The sequence below is a fragment of the Bos mutus genome, chromosome 16 (genome assembly GCF_027580195.1).
Source record: "Bos mutus isolate GX-2022 chromosome 16, NWIPB_WYAK_1.1, whole genome shotgun sequence".
Classification (NCBI taxonomy): Eukaryota; Metazoa; Chordata; class Mammalia; order Artiodactyla; family Bovidae; genus Bos; species Bos mutus.
The window spans coordinates 30,614,588-30,639,234 of NC_091632.1; the positions used below are offsets into that span (position 1 = coordinate 30,614,588).

The 24,647-nt window shown below is 40.1% G+C and overlaps 1 protein-coding gene across 2 annotated transcripts in view; it reads right to left on the bottom strand.

The window, feature by feature from the left end:
- RABGAP1L (RAB GTPase activating protein 1 like) overlaps window positions 1-24,040 on the bottom strand; it is a 737,668-nt gene extending 713,628 nt beyond the window's left edge. Inside the window, exon 1 of one of the 2 annotated variants that reach the window (XM_070384895.1) lies at window positions 23,851-24,040. The gene's annotated coding sequence lies outside the window, so the exon portion shown is untranslated. The remainder of the gene's footprint in view (window positions 1-23,850) is intronic. The other variant, XM_070384896.1, reaches the window with a different exon arrangement.
- Window positions 24,041-24,647: the final 607 nt, after the last annotated feature.

A 24,647-nucleotide genomic window follows, 5' to 3' on the forward strand; every position in this document is an offset into this window, starting at 1 on the left:
ACACAACCATTATGACCCATACAGCACAAACCATAAATACCGGTGCCCAAAATGTTTTAGTTTAAATAAACCTTCTACAGATCTAGCTTTCAGCTTATAGGAAACAGGAAACAATGAAATAAGTCAGATAAATTCAAAACACGGAATATCTTACAGGACAGTTGGCTAGATGTCTGTATTGTCAAGAGAAGAAAAGGGGTAAAGTGGGGAGATGTATGTAGGTTAAAGTGTACGTGGGGAGAAGGCAATGGCACCCCACTCCAGTACTCTTGCCTGGAAAATCCCATAGATGGAGGAGCCTGGTAGGCTGCAGTCCATGGGGTCGTGAAGAGTCGGACACGACTGAGCGACTTCACTTTCACTTTTCACTTTTATGCATTGGAGAAGGAAATGTCAACCCACTCCAGTGTTCTTGCCTGGAGAATCCCAGGGACGGGGGAGCCTGGTGGGCTGCCATCTATGGGGTCGCATAGAGTCGGACACGACTGAAGCGACGTAGCAGCAGCAGCAGCAGCAAGAAATTTACAACTAAATGCAACTGCATAGTCCTTGATTAAATCCTGCTTTGAACAAGCCAGCAGTATAAAAGACATTGTTTAGGACTGAATTGTGCCCCCTACTCCCACCACAAAAAAATTATACATATCTTGAAGCCCTAACCCCCAGTACCTCAGAATGTGACTATTTTTGGAGATAGGGCCTTTAAAAAGGTAAGTTAAAAGGAAGCCATTAGGGTGGGTCCTAATCTAATCTGACTGGTGCCCTTGTAAGCAGGAAATTCAGACACACAGAAACACCAGGGATGCACACAGAGAGGAGAGACCACGTGAGGACACACAGAGAAGCAGCCACCTGCAAGCCAAGGAGAGATCCTCAGGAGAAATACACTGATTTTGGATTTACAGTCTCCAAACTCTGAGAAAATAAATCCTGTCCTTTAAGCCACCTGGTATGTGGTATTTGGTTATGCAGCTCTAGCAAACTAACACAAACATTTTGGGTATAACTGGCAAAATTTTAATTCAGGCTGGGTTTCTGATGATATTAAGAAATTGTTAATTTAGTTAGGTATGATACTGTGATAATGTGATTATAGTTATATAAGAAAATGTTCTTACTTTTGAGAGATACATTCAAGTAATTAGGGATAAAAATAAACCAGTTTCTGTAACTTGCAGTGCTACACCCAAAAAAAGAGATTAAGCAAAAATGAGAAACATAATTTAGATTACTATGTGGATATTAAGTAAACTGTTTTCTTTCTCATGAATTTCAAATTTTCCATAGTGAAAAGTTAAAAGAAAACATACCTATACGACACTGACTGTGAAAGCTGGACCGTAAAGAAGGCAGAACACCAAAGAATTGAGGCCTTCAAACTGTGGTGCTAGAGAAGACTCCTGAAAGTCCCTTGAACAGCAAGGAAATCAAACCAGTCAATCTTAAAGGAGATCAACCCCAAATATTCACTAGAAGGACTGATGCTGAAGCGCCAGTATTTTGGTCATCTGATGCGAACAAACGACTCACTGGAAAAGTCCCTGATGCTGGGAAAGATGTAGGGCAGGAGAAGAAGATGTCAGAGGATGAGATGGCTGGCTACATCAACAATGCAATGAACAGGAACTTGGGCCAACTCTGGGAGATGTGAGGGACAGGGAGGCCTGGAGAGCTGCAATCCATGGGGTCACAAAGAGTCGGACATGACTGGGTGACTGAACAGCATGATACTGACTGAAAGGGGACAAACTGATCATACAATAGAACAGAGATTCCAGAAATAAATGCCCACAACTAAAGACTCAAATGAGGAACAAAAGTAACAGGGAAAACTGTATTCATTTCACAAATATTTATCAAGTGTATACTATGTGCCAAGCACTGTGCATACAGAGGTAAACAAGAGAGACATGGTCCTGCCCTTAAGGGGCTTATAATCTAACAGAGGAAAGACATGTAAAAACAAAGTAAATACAGTAAGCACAAACGGAAGAAAAACAAATAAAAATCTAAGATTTTCGAAACAATCACTTTTTTTTTAAAGGGAGCTCCTCAGGGTTCTATTCCGGGTCTCTTCAACTCTACCCACTTAATCTCAATTAGTACATTTCAAACCCAGACATCTTTCTCACATTTTATACCATTTGTCAAGCTGCCTACAGACATCTACAATGTCAAACTTTGAGCTCGTATTTTCTTCCCCCAAAACACTGCTCCTCCTCCAATCCCTCTTGGTAAACCTGCCCAAGAATTATGACATATATCAAACATAAATCAAACATATCAAAAGTCCCAATAATTTTGTCTCATAAAAACTTAAACCTGTCCACTCCTTTCAAGCTTCACTGCTCTCATCCTAGTTCAGTTACCTGGATTACTGTAACAATTTTCTAAATTGTCTTCCATACTCTAGCCTACTTCTCTCCAAATCAACTGTACACACCCCAGGCCAAAATAATCTCTCTAGAACAAAATCTAATGTGTGTCTCAGATGGTAAAGAATCCACCCACAGTGCAGGAGACCTGGGTTCAATCCCTGGGTTGGGAAGATCCCCTGGGGAGAGCACAACAACCCACTCCAGTATTCTGGCCTGGAGAATCCCCATGGGCATGGTGGGCTACAGTCCATGGGTTTGCAAAGAGTCAGACATGACTGAACAACTAAGCACAGCATAGCATTCTTAGAATAAAGCCCACATCTTAAATGATCCGTAAGACCCACCATTACCTGGCCCCTGCTTACCTTTACAGCCTCATGTGTTCACCACGTGCTCTCCCCGTTCCTTCAAATACACTGCTGTCCACTTCCTTCTTTCACTCTTCAGATCTGCTATGTTCTTCCCTGCTTCTGGACCTTCATATCTGCTCTCAATCTCCAGGACTCGCACATCATCTTCCCTGGCTAACTCCTACTCCTTCTGATTGTAGAATCTCTCCTCTGGCTAAGGTGCCCCTCCTCTGAGCTAGCCTTGCAGCTCAAATGGCCTATCACTATACTTATCACAGAGCACAGTAATTGCCTAACTCCTCCCTAAACTATAAATTCTATGACGGCGGGGTACCTCTGTTATTAGTACCTAGTATACCAAAGCCCTTGATTGGATACATTAACTATATCAACAATAATTACTAAATTGATCTTCATTTTTGTATGATTTATCTTCAGCTGGACCCCAAAATTGCATCTTTTTCAATCCAAAAAGTCCTGACATGTTACTCTGGGGGAGGATTACTTAAAATTTAGAAAACTGTCAGAACTTCTTACAAGTGCATTTTATTTTCACTTCAAATATGAAACTTAAAAGTTCCAGTTTTCAAAGCAGAGTAGTTACAATCCTATTTCAACTTCCCTCCTTATTCTCATTTCCTTGACCTCTCAAACATTATATCAATAAGTCTCTGATAGGGAAAGCACCTTCCCAGATATATGTAGAAAGATGTTTCACTGCAGAAATGCCTTTTTTTTCCTTCACCACAGCTACTGGTTTGCGGGACCTCAACCAGGGATCAAACCCAGGCCGCTGGCGGTGAAAATATGGAGTCCTAACCACTGGATCATCAGGGAAATCCAGAAATGCTATTATTTCTAAAACTAAAAAAATGTTAACTCAACAAGTCATCCTTCTATCTAAGGTAAAAAAGCAGTATCCAGTATCATGTTTTTGTTAAGTAACATGAGTTTTTAATTACTCCTGCCAAACACTGAAGCATACTTCCTTCAAGCATCAGTCAAAAAAGTTCTGAAAAAAAATTAGACCATAAGAGTAATTTTCCTAGCTAAATAATTCTAGTTTTTAACTAAATTGAAAACAATTGTTGGAATTATTTGGGAGGTAGAGTGTCCCAACATTTCTCAACAACATTCAACTATAACAAAATGTGTTACACTTAGGTTTGTCAGATAAAACATAAGGCACTCAGTTTAATGTTGAATCTCAGAAAAATAATTTTATTGTATTTGGAATATACATCCCAAATAGTGTACATATTTTTATTTGTTAAATCTGGCAACCCTAGTTATACTACCAAATTTATCATTGCTAGCAAAATCTGATTTTACTTATGCTTTTTTCATTATAAAAGTTACACAAATTTAGGGGAAAAAAAGATCCATAATACTACTGAGCTAATACAGTTGGCATTTTAGTGCATTCCTGATATTTTTCTTATAATTTTAAATGGTTACATTCACTCTTCCTTAAAATGATAGTCTTTCTAATTATTTTTATGCTACACAATGGTTCTTGCAATAAGTGTACCATATATAAAGTCTCCTACTGTTGAAAATTTAAGTTGCTTCCAATAAGCCACTACTATAATATTGCTCTGAATAGTCTCCTGCAAATACCTGTTTCTTATCTTTGCCTTCTTTCTTCTGTAGTTATTTCTTTAGGATATTCTCAGAAGGAAAGCTACTGATCAGATTTATAAAACAATTATGAATAATCTAAAAATTCTAGATACATCCTACCAAATTGCAATCCAGTAGCACTATCTGAATACGCCTGCTTTATTAATATCTAACCAGCATTACATATAACTGTTTTTGAAAAAATCTGAAATAAGTATAAAGAAGTATTCCATTTTGTTTTAGTCAGCATTTCTTTGATTACTGAGAAGATCACACATTCTTCTAACAGTTGCTTACAGGTTGTATATCCTCTAATATCAACTGTCTGCTCGTTTCCTTTACCCATTTCAAAAATGTTTTTGTTCAATATAAAACAAATTCACAAATGAAGACTAAAATAGCCCACTGTCTAAAATTATAGTCACATGCACCACAGGAAAAACTAGTTTATATCTACAATTCTAACTGCCTTCCAGAAATTACTACAAGTTACTTTTAATGTAAACTTTCATTTTATTTATATGTATATTATCTCAAAGTTCATTTCATAGAAATCATAACTCTCATAACTGAAATTAATTAAAAGAGATGACTAAAACAGAAGAACTGTACAAAAAAGATCTTCACGACCCAGATAATCACCATGGTGTGATCACTGACCTAGAGCCAGACATCCTGGAATGGGAAGTCAATTGGGCCTTAGAAAGAATCACTACAAACAAAGCTAGTGGAGGTGATGGAATTCCAGTTGAGCTATTCCAAATCCTGAAAGATGATGCTGTGAAAGTGCTGCACTCAATATGCCAGCACATTTGGAAAACTCAGCAGTGGCCACAGGACTGGAAAAGGTCAGTTTTCATTCCAATCCCAAAGAAAGGCAATGCCAAAGAATGCTCAAACTACCGCACAATTGCACTCATATCACACGCTAGTAAAGTAATGCTCAAAATTCTCCAAGCCAGGCTTCAGCAATATGTGAACCGTGAACTTCCTGATGTTCAAGCTGGTTTTAGAAAAGGCAGAGGAACCAGAGATCAAATTGCCAGCATCCGCTGGATCATCAAAAAAGCAAGAGAGTTCCAGAAAAACATCTATTTCTGCTTTATTGACTATGCCAAAGCTTTAGACTGTGTGGATCACAATAAACTGTGGAAAATTCTGAAAGAGATGGGAATACCAGACCACCTGACCTGCCTCTTGAGAAACCTGTATGCAAGTCAGGAAGCAACAGTTAGAACTGGACATGGAACATCAGACTGGTTCCAAAGAGGAAAAGGAGTTCGTCAAGGCTGTATATTGTCACCCTGTTTATTTAACTTATATGCAGAGTACATCATGAGAAACGCTGGACTGGAAGAAACACAAGCTGGAATCAAGATTGCTGGGAGAAATATCAATAACCTCAGATATGCAGATGACACCACCCTTATGGCAGAAAGTGAAGAGGAACTAAAAAGCCTCTTGTTGAAGGTGAAAGTGGAGAGTGAAAAAGTTGGCTTAAAGCTCGACATTCAGAAAATGAAGATCATGGCATCGGGTCCCACCACTTCATGGGAAATAGATGGGGAAACAGTGGAAACAGTGTCAGACTTTATTTTTCTGGGCTCCAAAATCACTACAGATGGTGACTGCAGCCATGAAATTAAAAGACGCTTACTCCTGGGAAGGAAAGTTATGACCAACCTAGATAGCATATTCAAAAGCAGAGACATTACTTTGCCAACAAAGGTTCGTCTAGTCAAGGCTATGGTTTTTCCTGTGGTCACGTATGGATGTGAGAGTTGAACTGTGAAGAAGGCTGAGTGCCAAAGAATTGATGCTTTTGAACTGTGGTGTTGGAGAAGACTCTTGAGAGTCCCTTGAACTGCAAGGAGATCCAACCAGTCCATTCTGAAGGAGATCAGCCCTGAGATTTCTTTGGAAGAATGATGCTAAAGCTGAAACTCCAGTACTTTGGCCACCTCATGCGAAGAGCTGACTCATTGGAAAAGACTCTGCTGCTGGGAGGGATTGGGGGCAGGAGGAGAAGGGGACGACAGAGGATGAGATGGCTGGATGGCATCACTGACTCGATGGACGTGAGTCTCAGTGAACTCCAGGAGTTGGTGATGGACAGGGAGGCCTGGTGTGCTGCGATTCATGGGGTCGCAAAGAGTCGGACACGACTGAGCGACTGATCTGATCTGAAAATTTCCTGATATTTAGAGTAAATACCAGAAAGATCAGTTCAACTTAATACTTGGATATGCCACAGAACCTAATTTGATCAAAACAGAAATCATGTTGCAGATCTAATCTCTTTAATAATCTATATACACCAAAAAACTGAGTCTACAATCAGAGTTAACTCACCAATGCTGTCAGTAATCTTACAAATATAAATATGCACTACTGGTTTCAAGAGAAGAGTAAGAAAATAATTAAGTAGCTAAGCCCAACTTCATCAACACCATTAGAGCAGGACTCAAAGCTCACCACAAGCTAACAGCAGAAATTTTAGAAATAATCTAATTCAATCTCTTTCCTCTCCCATCCCCCACCCATTTTGCAATGGAAGAAACCAAGGCATAATGAAGTAAAATGAACTTTCAAGACAGTCATAAAGCTACTTAGGGGAAAGAATGTCTGTTTCATTCTACAGTAACAAAACTTTATTGAGCGAATTATTTGAAGCTCTAGAGATAACAGAAGTGATAAAAACCAGTTAAGTCCTTGCTTTCAAAGAGCATACAAGCTACTGGAGAATGGAAGAAAGGAAGGAGGGAGTGAAGAAAGGGAGAGGGGGGAGAAAGGAAAGAAGAAAGTTTCTATGACAGGGATAAGTATTCTGCATGAAAATACATAGGGCAACGTGGCAGAGCAAGCCAAGAGCATCAAGAACCACTTCAGATTAGGTGGTTCAGGAAACACTCAAAAAAATTTTTTTAAGCAGAGATCTGAATGACAGGAAGTCAGCAACAGGAAAATCAAAGGAGAGAGCAATCTGATTAGATTCCTTTATATCCAAATATTAGTCAAGGTACAGCTGGAGGTGACAGGGAGGGTGGCAGTGCTTCTTTTGATCAAAATGTGCACCATTCTGCAGTAAAGATACTACATTTATACTAGATTTAATAATAAATACAGCACTAACTTGATGATCTGCTGCAAATGACACAAACTAAGATAAAATACTACCATAGGAAAACATCTAAATCATGATGATTTAACTTATTCTGCTTTGAAAGACACAGAATAATTAACCAACTTTTCAATTATCACATTTGAAGGTGACAAATAATTTTTTAAATTGTTAGAAGATATTAGTGAAGGAATCAGTACAAGATAATGCTAATAAAGGTTCACAAATAAGATGGAAAAATTAACATTAGTCAGAAACTTCAGTTTCCAACTTTTCTATGCAAGTTTGACACTTGCATAACAACAGCCTAAGACTTTTTTTCCAGCAAAACTATTTACCTTAAATGACCCTAGGGACATTGGGCTCAGAAAATAAGATGTTTTAGTTAATAATTCTGCTTTTTAAAAAATTAGTTATTTTTAATACATGTATGTATCATTTTCCCCATTGCAATCAATTTCCTGCAATACATGGTTTTACTTCTTTACATTCCTCCACAGCACTTAACATGACGCCTTGCAAACAACAGAGAGATGTAATGAAATGACAGATCCCAACAGGAGTAGCAGTCATATAGATCTCAACAACCTGTGGCACTAAGCGAGTAAAGGATAGGTGGGGGGAGGCAGGGTAGGGGACACTTCGTTTCTAGAAATGTCTTAACACACTATCACAGAGGAACAGCTCTATAGTCCATAAGCCTTGAATAAGTTGTGCTCAGCTCATTGAAAAATCATTCTGTAATCAAGTAAGTAGTTTAGTATTGTAAGCATTTTAATAACTAAAAAATAAACCAAACTTTTAAATTTTAAGTAAATTAAAAACCACCCAACCAGCTGATGAGGGTTTAGGCCAGACTACAGATGTTATGCTACATCTGATCCAATCAGGTTTTGCCCATCCTCCTTCACATAAAGCTACAGGCCCTTCCCACCCATCTCCCATCTGAGGTCAAGAATGCTGGTGCAAAATCTCTGCTTTCATTCCCCTGGTGATCCAGCTCTCCTTTACCCTATTTCTTGGTTTGCTGCTGTCAAACAAAGTTACTAATAAAGAAGGAATACCAAGCATTCTGGCTTGAAAAGAGAGCTAAGAATACCTACCATCTACGAAGCACCTTCTATACACCAGGCACCTATTTCTAAAATTTCAGAGTCATGAGGTATTATTATTACTTCATTATACACATATATAAACCCAGAAGTAAGGTTACTTACCCAGGGTCACACAGCTAGTAAGTTTGTCAGACAGGGTTCTTTCCTTCCAAGAAACAGATCAATAACAAGGCCAAGATGATGGCAGTAAGAGGCACAGCCACCAAGACAAGTGAACAAGGTCAGAAAGCAGCAAATTCAGAAAAAGGAATTCTACAATCTTTTCCACCTACTTAATTTTTTTACATTCAGAAGCATCTTTATTTTTTATTTTTAAATTGGAAGAAAACTGCTTTACAATGTTGTATTGGTTTCTGCCATACACCACCACAAATGAGCCATAATTATATACATATATATCACCTCCCTCTTGAGCTTCCCCCTCTTTCCCTACCCCCATCCTCCAGGTCACCACAGACAGAGCACCAGGCCCACCTACTTGAAATTCACTGCCATCACAACAATTACATGCTTGACAAGGCCTGGAGAAAGTTTTTCAGGCTGATAATGAAATTTGGAGACTACATGACTTGCTGATATCTAGCTCAAAGACTGTATTTTTTATATACTAGTTATTATTCATTTTAAGAAATTTTCATTTAATAATGATAGATCCAAATGAGCTCTAACATAGTTTACAAAACCACCTTAAAAGTACTACTGTAGTAATACTTTTAAAAGCATTTAAAAGTAAATGCCAGACACAGTAAGAAAAAAAAAGGAAGAGGAAACATTTATGAGAACTAAACATGCCAGAAACTGTGTTATTTATCCTCTACATTCATTAATATATTCAAGATAAATAACTCTATGTAGTACGATTATCCCCACTTTACAGATAATTTCCCCAATGCCACACACAGCCAAGATTCAAATCAAGGGGAGACCAATTCAAGAGCCCTAGACAAAATAGCTTTTGTTCTCAAAATGCCTATACTGTAGTCTAAAGTAGAAACAGACAAGGTACAATGCAATGTTATTAGTATCACAACAGGGAGGAAAATAAGATGCTCCAAAAACACAGATAAGAGATATCTAACAGATTTCTAACAGTCTACAATCTCAGTGAAGGCTTTCAAGATGATAGCATCTAGACTGAGAGAGACAACTATAAGTCATCCAGAAGAGAAAGACAACCTGGTCCATACTCTCAAAAGGACTTAATACCCAAACGGTCAAGAATCCTAAGTTTGATATTTTATATAAGCAAATACCTGGAGAAGGAAATGGCAACCCACTCCAGTACTGTTGCCTGGAGAACCTATGGAAGAGGAGCCTGGTGGGCTATAGTCCATGGGGTCACAGAAGAGTCACACTGCTGCTGCTAAGTCCCTTCAGTTGTGTCCGACTCTGTGCGACCCCATAGACAGCAGCCCACCAGGCTCCCCTGTCCCTGGGATTCTCCAGGCAAGAACGCTGGAGTGGGTTGCCATTTCCTTCTCCAATGCATGAAAGTGAAAAGTGAAAGTGAAGTCACTCAGTCGTGTCCGACTCTTTGCAACCCCATGGATTGCAGCCCACCAGGCTCCTCTGCCCATGGGATTTTCCAGGCAAGAGTACTGGAGTGGGGTGCCATTGCCTTCTCTGAAGAGTCACACAGGACTTAGCAAATGAACAATATAAGCAAATAATTTCTAGCCAATGTTACACAGCAAAGACTGTGCTGAACTATGTCTGAAAGTAAAAGAAAGAGAAGTCTCTCGGTCGTGTCCAACTCTTTGCGACCCTGTGGACTATAGCCCGCCAGACTCCTCCATCTATGGAATTTTCCAGGCAAGAATACTGGAGTGGGTTGCCATGCCCTCCGGCAGGGGATGTTCCCAACCCAGGGATCAAACTTGGGTCTCCTGCATTGAAGGCAGACTCTTTACTGTCTGAACTATGTCTAATATTCCATAAAATATGCAGTATATGTGTCATATGGGCTTCCCCGGTGGCTCAGCAGTAAAGAATCCACCTGCAATGCAGGAGACGTGGGTTCAGTATGTGGGTTGGGAAGACCCCCTGGGGAAAGGAATGGCAACCTACTCTTGCCTGGAGAATTCCATGCACAGAGGAGCCTGGACAGAGGGGTTGCAAAAAGGGTCAGACATGACTGAGCAACTAGACAACAACAAAGATGTGTCATATATAAGAAAAAAACTAAATCTAAGGTTATTCAAAGCCCTTTGGAAATCAATCACTCAAGATAAACAATTTGATAACTGACATAAGAGTTTACTCTCTGGTTTTCACACTATTTCATACTTTAAAATCTTCCTAAGAAAAAACTTTAATGTCTTCATAAATGAACTATACAGACCATATATTTAACCTTTTCTTATAAGAGAGAACATGACAAACTTTCATTATTATTCTATATATACCAATAGAAATACAACAGATACCCAAAGCTAAATGGGTGTGCAAGGCTGTTTTCCTTTACTATCTATGGTTTTTAGAGTTGGGTTGTGTGTGTGTGTGTGTGTATAGTTTTTCCTATTTTTTTTTTTTTTTTTTTTAGTTTTTCCTATTTCTTCCTTGCTATCAATGTCAGCAATCTGTTATTACAGTATGTATATTTATGACACCATTTCAATTCTATATTATTCTTTTTAATCTGCTACTTTAGAAACCACAGCATCATATATAAAGTAAAAGTAAGTTCTCAGTGAGAGCTTTATTTTTAATTACTTACTTATAAAAAATTACATCCATTTGGGGGTTTCTGCATGTTTCAGAAAGAAGATAAGGAGCTACTGGGTCTACCCAAGTAAAGAGTTACAACTTCAAATTTTCATACCCCTAAGAGGCCTCTCTCACCTTCTTTAAATTCAACTCAGACCAGGTTACAGAACCCTCTGAAGCTTTCCTGTAAGACACATCCGACACTGCCCCCATCCTGGCTACACCCCACTGTACTTGTATGTTTCTCCAATATGACTGTCATTTTCTTAACCATCTCTTATCTCTGTTTCTCAAGCACTGAATCCTTTCCTTGCCTTACAAATGCCTGCTGAATAAAACAGTGTCAGAGAATGAAACCAACTGTATAAAGAGCCATAAAACTGTAACACCCCATACAATAAAAATGACGTTTCATACTCATAATGTTAACTTTCATTTGGAAATACAAACTTATGAAATCTAAATTTGAGGGAAAATCACAAAAAAGTAGTAAGTGCAAGCAAGCAACAATATACTATTAAGCTGTTTTACCCACTGCACCCTCAAAAAAATCTGTTTATCTTGTAGGGAAAAAAGCAAAATACATAAATATATTCTCTCCAGGCAACCATAATATATTTTTCCACCCTCAGTGCAAAAAAAATAAATAAATAAACTGACATTTAAAGAACAGTGATTGTTAATTATCCAAGCTAAAATAAAAACATTTGGGGGTATATCTAGCTATTTTGAGGTACAAGAATAAAATAAAAGTCACCCATTACAAACACTCAGAGATCTTGCTGTTGGAAGCATCTCTGAGATCATCTAATGTTACTTAATACTCCTCCTCACTGCAGAAAGAATTCAGGTTGCTAGAGATGATCCAATCCACTTTCTACTCAATACATCCCTACATTTCTGCCTCCACTTGCCTTTCACTCACTGATCATCTGGACCCACACAAAACATGTCTTCTGCTGTTCAGACAGCAGCCTATCAAAATCTGTTTGCTCGATTTATTTTATGGTTTGACTTATTTTAGTGATTAAAAGTAATATATGTGCTTATCTATTTCAAAGACTTCTTTGGCTTCTCAAAAAAATTCCCAGTAAAATGAAAACACCAGGCACGTTTATAGGTTTCCTGTTGTAAATCTTACCTTTTTAGGTTCTCATAATTACCCTACAAAACACTCAAGGCAAGTATCATCAACCCCATTTAAAGAAATCATCAATATAGAGTAGCAGTTGAGAGTTGCTATGAGGTAATTTAGTAGCGAAAGAGACTTGCCTCTTACGAGCTGCGTAATCATAAGTTATGACCTTCTCTAAGTCTGTTCCTTCACCTGCAAACTGGACACTGTAATAGTTCCTACCTCAGGTAGTTATTGTGAAGATTAACTAGATAATGAACATTATCTTATAGAATAACTAACCCATTCACACTCAATAATGTTAGTTTTTGTTATTATTATTATGCAAAGAGGAAAAACTGTGGCAAATCACTTATGCTCTCAGAATTTAACTGCAACACTACATCGAAAATTGAGCTCTTAGGCTCTACCTACCTTGTGTTCCACAAAACCAAAAAATGTTTTCAGTAATTTGTGGCTTAAAGCACATGTTTTTTTCCATTCACTTTGACCAACTATAATTTATAAAATCTACTATCATGCTCCTCTTCCAAATGAAATTTTCACAAGTATAAAAATTACCAAAGTTCTCTATCTAGAAAAATAAATTCTCAATGGCACATAATAATAAAGTTCCACCATGACTAGCATGTAAACATAATGAAACTTACAAGTAAAATGAGAAGCACCACATCAACTGCTAAATGAACTAGCTTCTATGAACTACTATTATTGGATTATCCTTTAAAACCTTTATCTGGTATCTTCATATGGTAGAGATCGCTATTTTATTGTTTGTGAAATCAAGTGCAAGGGGAGAAACCTGTTTCACCTATCAAAACTATTGACAGTGCCAACAAGAAATATAAAATGCACATCAAAATTTTAAAAAAATTAGAACACCCCACTGTTCATAGCAGCACTATTTATAAAAACCAAGTCATGGAAGCAACCTAAGTATCCACTGTCAGATGAATGGATAAAGAAGATGTGGTGTACATATACACAATGGAATATTACTCAGCCATAAAAAAGAATGAAATAATGCCATTTGCAGCAAAACGGATGGACCTAGTGATTATCATACTAAGTGAATTATTCCAGAGAAAGACAAATATCATATGATATCAAATATTATATGTGGAATCTAAAAAGTGATACAAATGAACTTATTTACAGAACAGAAATAGACTCACAGGCAGAGAAAACTTATGGTACCAAAGGGGAAAAAGAGGGTGGGAGGGATAAACTGAGTGTTTGGTATTAACATATACACACTACTATACAGAAAATACAGAGAAGGCAATGGCACCCCACTCCAGTACTCTTGCTTGGAAAATCCCATGGACGGAGGAGCCTGTTAGGCTGCAATCCATGGGGTCACTAACAGTCGGACACTGAGCGACTTCACTTTCACTTTTCACTTTCATGCACTGGAGAAGGAAATGGCAGCCCACTCCAGTGTTCTTGCCTGGAGAATCCCAGGGACAGGGGAGCCTGGTGGGCTGCCATCTATGGGGTCACATAGAGTCGGACACGACTGAAGTGACTTAGCATAGCATACAGAAAATAAACAACTAGGATTTAATATATAGTACTGGGAATTATATTCAATATCTTATAATAACCTGTAATTGAAAATAATCAAAAATTATATATACATTTATATGTGTGTTCACGTCAGTTCAGTCACTCAGTCGTGTCCAACTCTTTGCAACCCCATGAACCGCAGCACGCCAGGCCTTCCTGTCCATCACCAACTCCCAGAGTCCACCCAAACCCATGTCCATTGAGTCAGTGATGCCATCCAACCATTTCATCGTCTGTCATCCCCTTCTCCTCCTGCCCTCAATCTTTCCCAGCATCAGGGTCTTTTCAAGTAAGTCAGCTCTTCATATCAGGTGGCCAAAGTATTGAAGTTTCAGCTTCAACACAGTCCTTCCAATGAACACCCAGGACTGATCTCCTTTAGGATAGACTGGTTGGATCTCCTTGCAGTCCAAAGGACTCTCAAGAGTCTTCTCCAACACCACAGTTCAAAAGCATCAATTCTTCGGCACTCAGCTTTCTTTATAGTCCAACTCTCACATCCACACATGATCACTGGAAAAACCATAGCCTTGACTAGATGGACCTTTGTTGACAAAGTAATGTCTCTGCTTTTGAATATGCTATCTTGGTTGGTCATAACTTTCCTTCCAAGGAGTAAGTGTCTTTTAATTTCATGGCTGCAATCACCATCTGCAGTGATTTTGGAGCCCAGAAAAAAAATAAAGTCAGCCGCTGTTTCCACTGTCTCCCCATCCATTTGCCATGAAGTGATGGGACTGGATGCCATGATCTTAGTTTTCTGAATGTTGAGCTTTAAGCCAACTTTTTCACTCTCCTTTTTCACTTTCATCAAGAGGCTCTTTAGTTCTTCTTCACTTTCTGCCATAAGGGTGGTGTAATCTGCATATCTGAGGTTATTGATATTTCTCCCGGCAACCTTGATTCCAGCTTGTGCTTCCTCCAGTCCGTGCTTCCTCCAGCCCAGCGTTTCTCATGATGTACTCTGCATATAAGTTAAATAAGCAGAGTAACAGTATACAGCCTTGATGTACTCCTTTTCCTATCTGGAACCAGTCTGATGTTCCATGTCCAGTTCTAACTGTTGCTTCCTGACTTGCATACAGGTTTCTCAAGAGGCAGGTCAGGTGGTCTGGTATTCCCATCTCTTTCAGAATTTTCCACAGTTTATTGTGATCCACACAGTCAAAGGCTTTGGCATAGTCAATAAAGCAGAAATAGATGTTTTTCTGGAACTCTCTTGCTTTTTTGATGATCCAGCAGATGTTGGCAATTTGATCTCTGGTTCCTCTGCCTTTTCTAAATCCAGCTTGAACATCTGGAAGTTCACGGTCCACATATTGCTGATGCATGGCTTGGAGAAATTTGAGCATTACTTTGCTAGCGTGTGATATGAGTGCAATTGTGTGGTAGTTTGAGCATTCTTTGGCACTGCCTTTCTTTGGGACTGGAATGAAAACTGACCTTTTCCAGTCCTGTGGCCACTGCTGAGTTTTCCAAATGTGCTGGCATATTGAGTGCAACACTTTGACAGCATCATCTTTTAGGATTTGAAACAGCTCAACTGGAATTCCATCACCTCCACTAGCTTTATTCGTAATGATGGTTCCTAAGGCCCACTTGACTTCCCATTCCAGGATGTCTGGTCTAGGTGAGTGATCACACCATTGTGATTATCTGGGTCACGAAGATCTTTTGTGTGTGTGTTTATACATATATACATATACACTCTGATTACATATATATAGAATCTGATTATATATATATATACACACTCTGATTATATATATAATCAGAGTGATTGTATATATAATCACTCTGCTGTACACCTGAAACCAGCATTTTTTAAATCAACTATTGTTCAATTTAAAAATTAAATAAAATAAATACAAAATTAGAGGCCTAGACTCATTACTGAAAAATTAAGCTGCCTAACTCATGCAGAAGATGAGATGGTTAGATAGCATCACCAATTTAAAGGACATGAATCTGAGCAAACTCTGAGAGATAGTGAAGGACATGGGAGCCTGGCATGCTGTAGTCCATGGGGTCACAAAAAGTTGGATATGACTTAGCAACTGAACAACAAACAAACTTATGCAAAAAAATTTTTACAGGTTCTGTAGTACTAGCAAACAGGTGGTCCAAAGATTTGAATAATAACATCTAACTTCATTTTTCCCATTAAGTTTACCAGGAAGTTTGGGTTAGTGTTAAAAGAAGATTCTAGAATATTAAGAGAGAAAAATAGATGCAGGAAAGAGGACATTAACTAAATTACAATTTAGTACCAACTTGATAAGCAACATATTTGCATGGAAAGACTAGGACAAAGTCTTTAACATTAGTCCAAACCTGACCACTAACAGTAGGGCAAAATATGAGGCAGAGATTTTAAATGAAAGAATACAGCCCATGAGGGATCTCTGTGGAAATAAAATAATAAATGATTAAGGTCAGATGGCTATTAGCTGCTGAGACAACAAAATTACTATAAAACAACCTAAGAAACCATATCACCTGCCAGTATACGTATAGTCTCCCTTCAGAGGTTGACTTCTCACTAAACAAAGATATAATTCATCCCAAGTGTCTTATCAAGATAAATTTACTAAAGAGAAACTATTGAAGGAAATACCTAATAACCACTCTAACAAACATTCGAATTTATACAATGCTCTTAGAAATGGGGCTCAAAAATGACAAAGTACATCTTGAAGCACAGAATAAACACTCAACCTTGTTTATCAAAAACTAGCGCTACATTTCTCTTAAACCTTCAAAACTGAAAAACCACAAGTTTGTATTTTCTCTAAAAATAGTGTTTGTTATTTGCATCCCCTCTGGTGGAAGTTTGATTTTTTAGGTCCTGTAATTTTGCCTGGCTTCTCTGGTGACTCAGTGGTAAAGAATCTGCCTCCCAATGCAGGAAAACGGGTTCAATCCCTAGGTCAGGAAGATTCCCTTAGAGGAGGAAATGGCAACCCACTCCAATATTACTGCCTGGGAAATCCCATGGAAAGAAGAGCCTAGTAAGCTATACAGTCCATGGGGTCGCAAACTGCGTGTCTGAGCGCATAATACAATGTTTCCTACTGCTGATAAGGAGGGCAGAACAGAGGTGCATGTAAAACACAGGTAAGGGTGAAATTCGGAACTCCTTCACTGATACCAATGAATTCTATGCTTGACTTGTAAAATGTGCTACTTTCCTGGAAATGTGGCATACAAAGAAAAAAAAAAAAACCCAATGGGTATGCATGGCTCTTTTATATTTGTGACTTAAGAGATAGTCTTCAAAGAGCCAAATCACTTACTTTTAGTCATTTACCAGGTTGACTGTATTCTCACCAAAAATTCCAACAACTGGTGGTCTATGGGGTCACACAGAGTCGGACACGACTGAAGTGACTTAGCAGCAGCAGCGGTGTTTGTTATACATACACATCAATGTGTACGTGTTTAGGAAAATGTTTGCATAGCTTAAATTAAGGACACTGTGTACCACATACACACAAAAAAACTGATGGTAGAAAATTTTAATCAACTCAATTTGTAAAAACATGTTAAAAAAAAAAAAACACCTCTGTGCTGACATGATTAGCTGCACCATTCAAGTGGTGTGAGGTATCTGAAGCATGCTGCCTCTAAACTCTTATCATGCTATTTGGGATGTGCTATCTTGTGAAGCAGTTCATGTGAAACTGCTAAAACCTACAGTAACAGGACAATATACATATCAGAACTTTAAATGAGGAAAACAGTATGGCTAGACATTCATTCATATTTATTTTGGAACCAAATCTCAACCCCAAAATTCCTTATCAACTATCCAGAAGTAGCCCAACTTATTACCAAGAAGTTGTTTTTTTTTTTTTTTTTTTTTACTATAGCAACTTCATTACCAAGATTACCAAAATTTTCCACACACTTCCAGCAGTCTGTATGTGTTACCTGGGCAACAATCTAAAAGGGCTTTTACTTTATAGAATAGGTAGGTCAAAGAGAAGTAAAGCTTCTTCAAATTGACTGTGCATCATTTTAATTAGAAGCAGTGAGTATGAAATCTTCAACAGGCAGAAAATCTTGAGAATCAGTTTCATTAACAGATACAACATACTGTCATTTGTCTTCATTTCCAGCCATCTAATTCCCTTATGGAACAAAGCAAGCTCCATCCAGGACTTCAAAACATCCCCCGTCATACAGATTGTCAAAGACATAAATGCTGAAATCAAAGGAACTACTTGAGTAAAGAATCTAGCAAGTCTTCACAACTGGCTGTGGTATGAATACCCTGCTTTGCTGTCCTAAATTCTGAAAACTAGTCAGCTCAGCTGTGGATCTGTATCAACTGCCTTTCTGCCTAAGCCAAACCTGCCTCCAAATTAAGACCCAGTCATATAGAAAGCACATTTTAGAAGGTGCTTTAAAAAGTCTTTCAAAACTGCTTCCTGCTACAGCCAATCTGATGCTGTCTATTTGGCAAAACAAAAAATAATGGTATCTCCTTACAAAGAAAATGTTTTCCCTTTCTTTCCAACAGTTTTAGGATTGGTATACTCAACTTTGCTTCTCTTACACTAATAATTTTTCCCTCAGCTTTTACTCTAAGGATACTTAAGTGCTCTCTGGGTCATAGTCAAGTCAGGAGCAAAGCATACAGAGCTTACTGAACGTTAAGAAGTGAGTACCAAATGACTGCAGAGACAAAAGTGAAAGATAAGCTGAAAAACAGAAAGGAAAACTGCCATTCAAAGCTCTTCACCATTTGGTACTGACTCTTTCTTGCCTAGCTCTTTCGCTCTATACCTTTGATCACCCTGGCCCAGAAAGACCTTTCTCTATTTACTATGCGTCCTATTTCCACATGTCCAAATCCTACCCATTCTTCAAAGCATGGTTTAAATGTCACCTCTTCCCATATCCTTACAACTAAAGGTAATCCCTCCCTCCTCTCTCTAACTTGTACCTCCTTATCTTTATCTCTTTACTACATATTACTTTCTGCCTTACATTATCTTTGTTTCCATATTTAATCTCCCACACAAGCATAAAGCCTCAGGGTCAAGGTTCATGCCTTATTCATCTCTGTTCAAACTGCTTAACACGTCTTACACATATTAAACTCTCTGAGTTCCATGGGTTAGGAAAAGAGATAAATCCACTAGATAGAACTTCAGATTAGGAGTCCACAGACCCCACTTTGCTAATGACTAGCTATATGACCTTGAACTTCAATTTTTTACTGTATTCATCCACAAAGTCAAGAAGGTGGACTAAGCCAGTTTTTAACCATAGACGGTTATCCATTATCAGGCTGTAAAATCAATTTTGGCGTCAAAACCCAGCATTATCTTTTTAATAAAATGAAATAAAATAGAAAATATCAAAATATGTTGTAGGCAGTGAAGTGGTACACTGTGAATGTTTAACTGGCTACCCAAAGGAGAGAGAAAAGCTCTGAATTGTAACATCTGTTGATGTCCGTGGTGTAAATACTCCCACCAAAGCCAATTTCAAGCTACACATGCACTTGGGTGGAAAGAGAGGCATAACTACTCTTACAAGTCAACTGATAAGCCAGCTCCAGCAAAGGCCTAAAATGACAAGTATTACTTCACCAAAATTTTCTTTCAACTTCGCGTGTGTTTGTGTGTGTGTGTGTGTGTGTGTGCGTGCGTGCACGCACGTGCATGCTGAATCGGTATAAAATGTATTTCTTACTGTGAGTCACAGTCAAAACCGTTCATAAATGTTCAGCTAAACAATCTCCTAGTCCTCTTCCATGTGTACACAATGCAATAAATTGCACTCTTAGTTACATACGTAATCTCGACATCAAAATTTATATGTCTCTTCAAAAATGAGAGATGCCTACTGGCATCACCAGAAGGCAAATTACAGGAAGGGAAAATTTGGCTTAGGAAGTATTAGCAAAAGACCAAGGTTCTCAGCCTTTGTTCAGCTACAACCCAGGGCTACAACATCCTCCTACTAGTTGCAGTGGCTCATTCAGCAAAGGGTTAGGGGAGACAGGAGGAAAGGAGAAGGAAATCTTAGGAGGAAAAAAGGTCCATGTAACTGTGAATATGTGCCCTTCACCCACCCAACTAAGAACCTTGTTGTTTTTGTTCAGTCGCTCAGTTCTGTCCAACTCTGCAATCCATTGACTGTAGCCTGCCAGGCCCCTCAGTCCATGGGGTTTCCCAGGCAAGAATATTGGAATGGGTAGCCATTTCCTTCTCCAGGGGATCTTCTCTACCCAGGAATTTAACCCGCATTTCCTGCACTGCAGGCGGATTCTTTACTACTGAGCCACCAGGGAAGCCCTTGCTTAGAACCTGGGTACAAAGAAAACCAGAGCTATAAAAAGGTGAATTTCCATCCCTGATGTTTCCCTGTTAAATTCTCCAGCACAAGCCTGCATCCCTCAATAGACTTCCATTACTGAGAATCCCCTACTACTAAAATTAAGTTTTTGCCAGGGACTAGAGACATGTAGTACTTGTTGAATTTAGAATAGGCAAGGGGAAAAATAGCACAGCAAACAGTTGTTAGACTTGATATTCTAGGAAAATCAGGCTTTTATTGAAAAACATACTTTCTTATTTTCTTACTTAAGCTTACTAAACTGGGTGAGAAGTAAAGTTTACTGAATATATTTTGGGCTGTACTATGTCTATCACAACAACACAGTCCGTAACCAGATTTTTCCTGAGTGTTTATAAAGAATTGTGTTTTCTATTTTTAAGGTTATTTAGAAAACAAAGAGGCTCAGAATTTCAAGCAGGCTAATAATGTTAGCTCAAATCTAACTCCAAATCAACTGAATATATGCACAGAAGTTTCCCAGGAAAATCCCAAAAATTACACCAAAAAACACAGAAGATGAAAAATAGAAGTCAGCACGAACACAAACTGGCAATACTCAATTGTAGTATCCTATCTGTTGCATGAGTACAATATGGAAAGTAAATGAAGTAGGAAAAAGAGAATGTTGAGATACAAGTCCTGCTTAATTCCATTAACTATTCCTTATTAGGGTCCACTGCTAGGTACTTCTATCCAATTTCAAATACTGACCATCAAGTGAAAATTATTCAGTTCAGTCGCTCAGTCATGTCTGATTCTTTGAAAAGCCAAGAGTCAAGTCAAGCAATGTCTTTCTTCATGGTCACAATATTAAACTTTGCCTTTAAAACTGAGTGTTTTACCATACTCAGGCTCTAGTCAATATTTTCTTTGCCTCCACTATCTGTGGTGCCAAATGCTCATAAGACCATCTCTATAAGAGGCTGTACCAGAGACTGGAATAGCCTGGGGCTGCTGGTCATGCTCAGGTCCACTGGCTGACCTATGAATAGAAAGTAAGCGCTATACCTAGGTTTCCCTGGTGGCTCAGCAGTGAAGATCCACCTGCAATGCAGGAAACATGGGTTCGATCCCTGGGTCAGGGAGATTCCCTGAAAGAGGAAATGGCAACCCACTCCAGTATTCTTGCCTGGGAAATCCCATGGACAGAGAAGTCTACAGGGCTATAGTCCATAGGGTGGCAAAAAGTGAGACACAACTGAGTAACTGAAAACACACAAACACACATACAAGAGCTATGCACATGTAGCAACTCATTAAAACTTGTGAGACACAGCAAAAAGAAAACTCTGTGCCTGGGAATCCCATAGCCTACAGTATATCCATCCTCCAAACATCCTCTATTCAGCCATTAAGACCCCACACCACTTCAAGACAACAGCAGGCTAGAATTCAGACCAATTTCTACACCCTCAAAACAAGAAAGTTTTGCTACTTAGCTACTACTCTCTTCAAAGCTAATCTCTCAAAGCTCCCATTCACAGTATTTTAACTTGGCACAAGAGAATTCCTTCTTTTGATTCCTCCAAAAGAATGGGTAAAAACACTTTGAGCTTCAATGCTGTATCATCTGAGTTCAAATAAATATACACTAACTGAATGAGCTCAACTTTGGGTTAAGGCAAAGAAAATTTTAAGTTTTTAGAAATCACAAATTTAAAACTGGTGAGCTGATAAAACATAAAAACTGTTTCACATACCCAATAAAATTCTGTTACTCAAGTTTTAAAACACCATAATAACCACTAAGGTGAAAAGAAAATTATCTGAATTATGAAACAATTAGCAAGGGCACAAAAATTCACAGAACATTGCAACTATAATATATAAAAATCACCATCAAATAACTCAGGTCAAAAAAAAAAAAGTCACACATTTACACCTTTCATGCCTTTTATGTCGGTTGGTATATTCACTATGTCCCAATAGTACTGGGACTTACTACTTTGTTTCCAGCTTCCTAGAATATAATGTAGGCTATGTAATACATTCACATATAAAGACTGACCAACTACATCACTTCTCCCCAGATGACTTCTCAATACAAAATATCAGGGCACACTTTGACCTGATTGAAGACTCCAGTCTCAGTCTCAACTAACTCCCCAACCAAACAAGCATTTAATACAATTTGAAGATAATGTATACATTAAATTCACCTGGTCTTTCTCCTTTGCAGTTTCATTGTCAGTTTCACATGGGACTCTGTTGAGATAATGAATCACAGGCCAGTTTTCCAATACTGGCAACTTGTGGACCAGTATTTTCCATGGGCAAAAATCCACTTCCAATTTTACCACAAGCAAACTTCATGTATCTTCTGCCATCATTCTACAAATGCGCAGATATTCTACTGAAGTGCAGCGGAAGCCACACACAAACACTATTATGAGAAAAGTCAGGTTTCCGTGATACGGTGTTTCCAGAATGATAAAAAGCAACTATCTCCCCAGTACATGCAAGAAAATTTAAATGTATTTTTTTAAATCCCTAAACCTTCCAGCACCAGAACTGCAGACCTTGAAATCAAGTTTCCAGTCAGCGTTGAAATCTATCAGGCAAGTGAAAGCTGTCCTTACCATCAGCAAAATAAGGTTGGTATTTCTCGTCACTTACATGAAACTCTCATTTCTACAAGTGACCACGTAAATTTCGGTACGTTTTCTAAACTGACCCTATCTAAGAAGTACAGGGACAATACACAAGCACCTGGACACACTGCCCTGGGATCAGAAACAATCCTATCGGTCCAGTTCCCTAGCACCCGAACACCTCCCCGCTGGCCAGTGGCCCCTTTCCACATGCTGACGCACTGCCCAGCCCTGCACCGCTGGCGACCAGTGCAAAGTACTAGTCCAGTCTCAGAAACTTTGACTCAGTTATCAGGACACTGAATACCCACGACCTGGACGAGGGATGTTTGGCATGGCCAGGCGGTCAACTTTGAAGCGGGGCATTCTTTACAGGTAGAGATCTGCCCAGCACGCAGCCCATCCCAGCCAGCAAAACCACAAGCATCAACAGCAGGAGCCGAGCAAAGTGCCTGGCGGAGACAGGGGGAGCGCGAGGGCGAGACGCGGTCACGAACAGATGCCTGAACGTGGGTAAGAAAATACCCTCCCCACACGCCCACCCCCACCCCCGGACGTGGGGCTGCCGGGACTGCGACCCCGGCAGCAGCCGGCGGCAGTGTCAGGAGGGCAGATCCGGAGGCGAGCGCCCAAGTCACCACCCCCGCCCCCAGGTGAGGGGCGCCGACCCCGCCCGCCCGCCGACCCGCCCCGGCCGCGAGGAGCGGCCGCCCGGGAGAACTCCCGATGTCCGCGGAGCCACCGACAGTCCCGAGCCTTCCTCCCGCGGTCCTCTCGCATCCCGTCCCGGCCCGGCCCCCACAGCTACCCTCCCCAGGCGCAGCCCCGGCGCCAACACCCCCAGCCCAGCCCGCGGCCCCGGGCCGCTGGTGCGCCCGCCGGCCCCTACGAGGCCGCCCTCGTCTCACCTCCTCTCGTCTCCGCGGGAAGGGCCGGAACAACTCTGCCAGGCGCCCGCGTCGCACCCGCCGCCCAGCGTTCTGCGGCCCGGCCCGTCCCGTTCACTCTGCCGCCGCCGAAGCCCTGGGAGGGCGGAGGGAACAGGGCGGAGGGAGCGGAGAGAGGAGGGGAGGAGGACCGCCCGGCAGGAAGAGGCGAGGGAGGGGGCGGGTCGGGGAGGAGGAGGTGGTGGCGGTGGTGATGACGTGTCGGGAGCGCGCACGTCCGGGCCCCTCGGCGCGGCGTGCGCGCTCCTGACGGCGGAGGCGCCTTCTCTGCCCTGAGCGGCGGGCGCGCACGCGCGTACACGTCCGCGCCTGGCGGTGTTTGGGTTAACTTCTGTGAGTGAAGACCTGGCCCACCTAGACTGTGAAGAGTAGGGACCCGGGAAGGGGCTAGAGACGCTCGCGGTGCTTCAGAACTTCCCAGAGCTTACCCATGCCGGGAGCCCAGCCGCGCGGGTTCGCTAGGGCGACCTCAATCTCCGAGCGAGTTTGGGTTGAAGCCTTGCCCAGCGATTACTGATCTCTTAGATAATTCTTACTTTGGGGCTATTGTGTTCTTGCTCATAAATCTGGTTTACGTATATTGTCATTCTTAATGCCCAGTACTCCTCAGGGAAGTCACCTTAAAGAATTCTAACTTCTCTCGTCAGTTACTCTTTTCTGTGCCTCTTTCAAGGTGTCTTGTGGGCTTATAACGGTTCCTTCTGTGGGACTCAGGAAAGATTAAGAAAATAACCAGTGGGGATTAAACGGGAAGCACT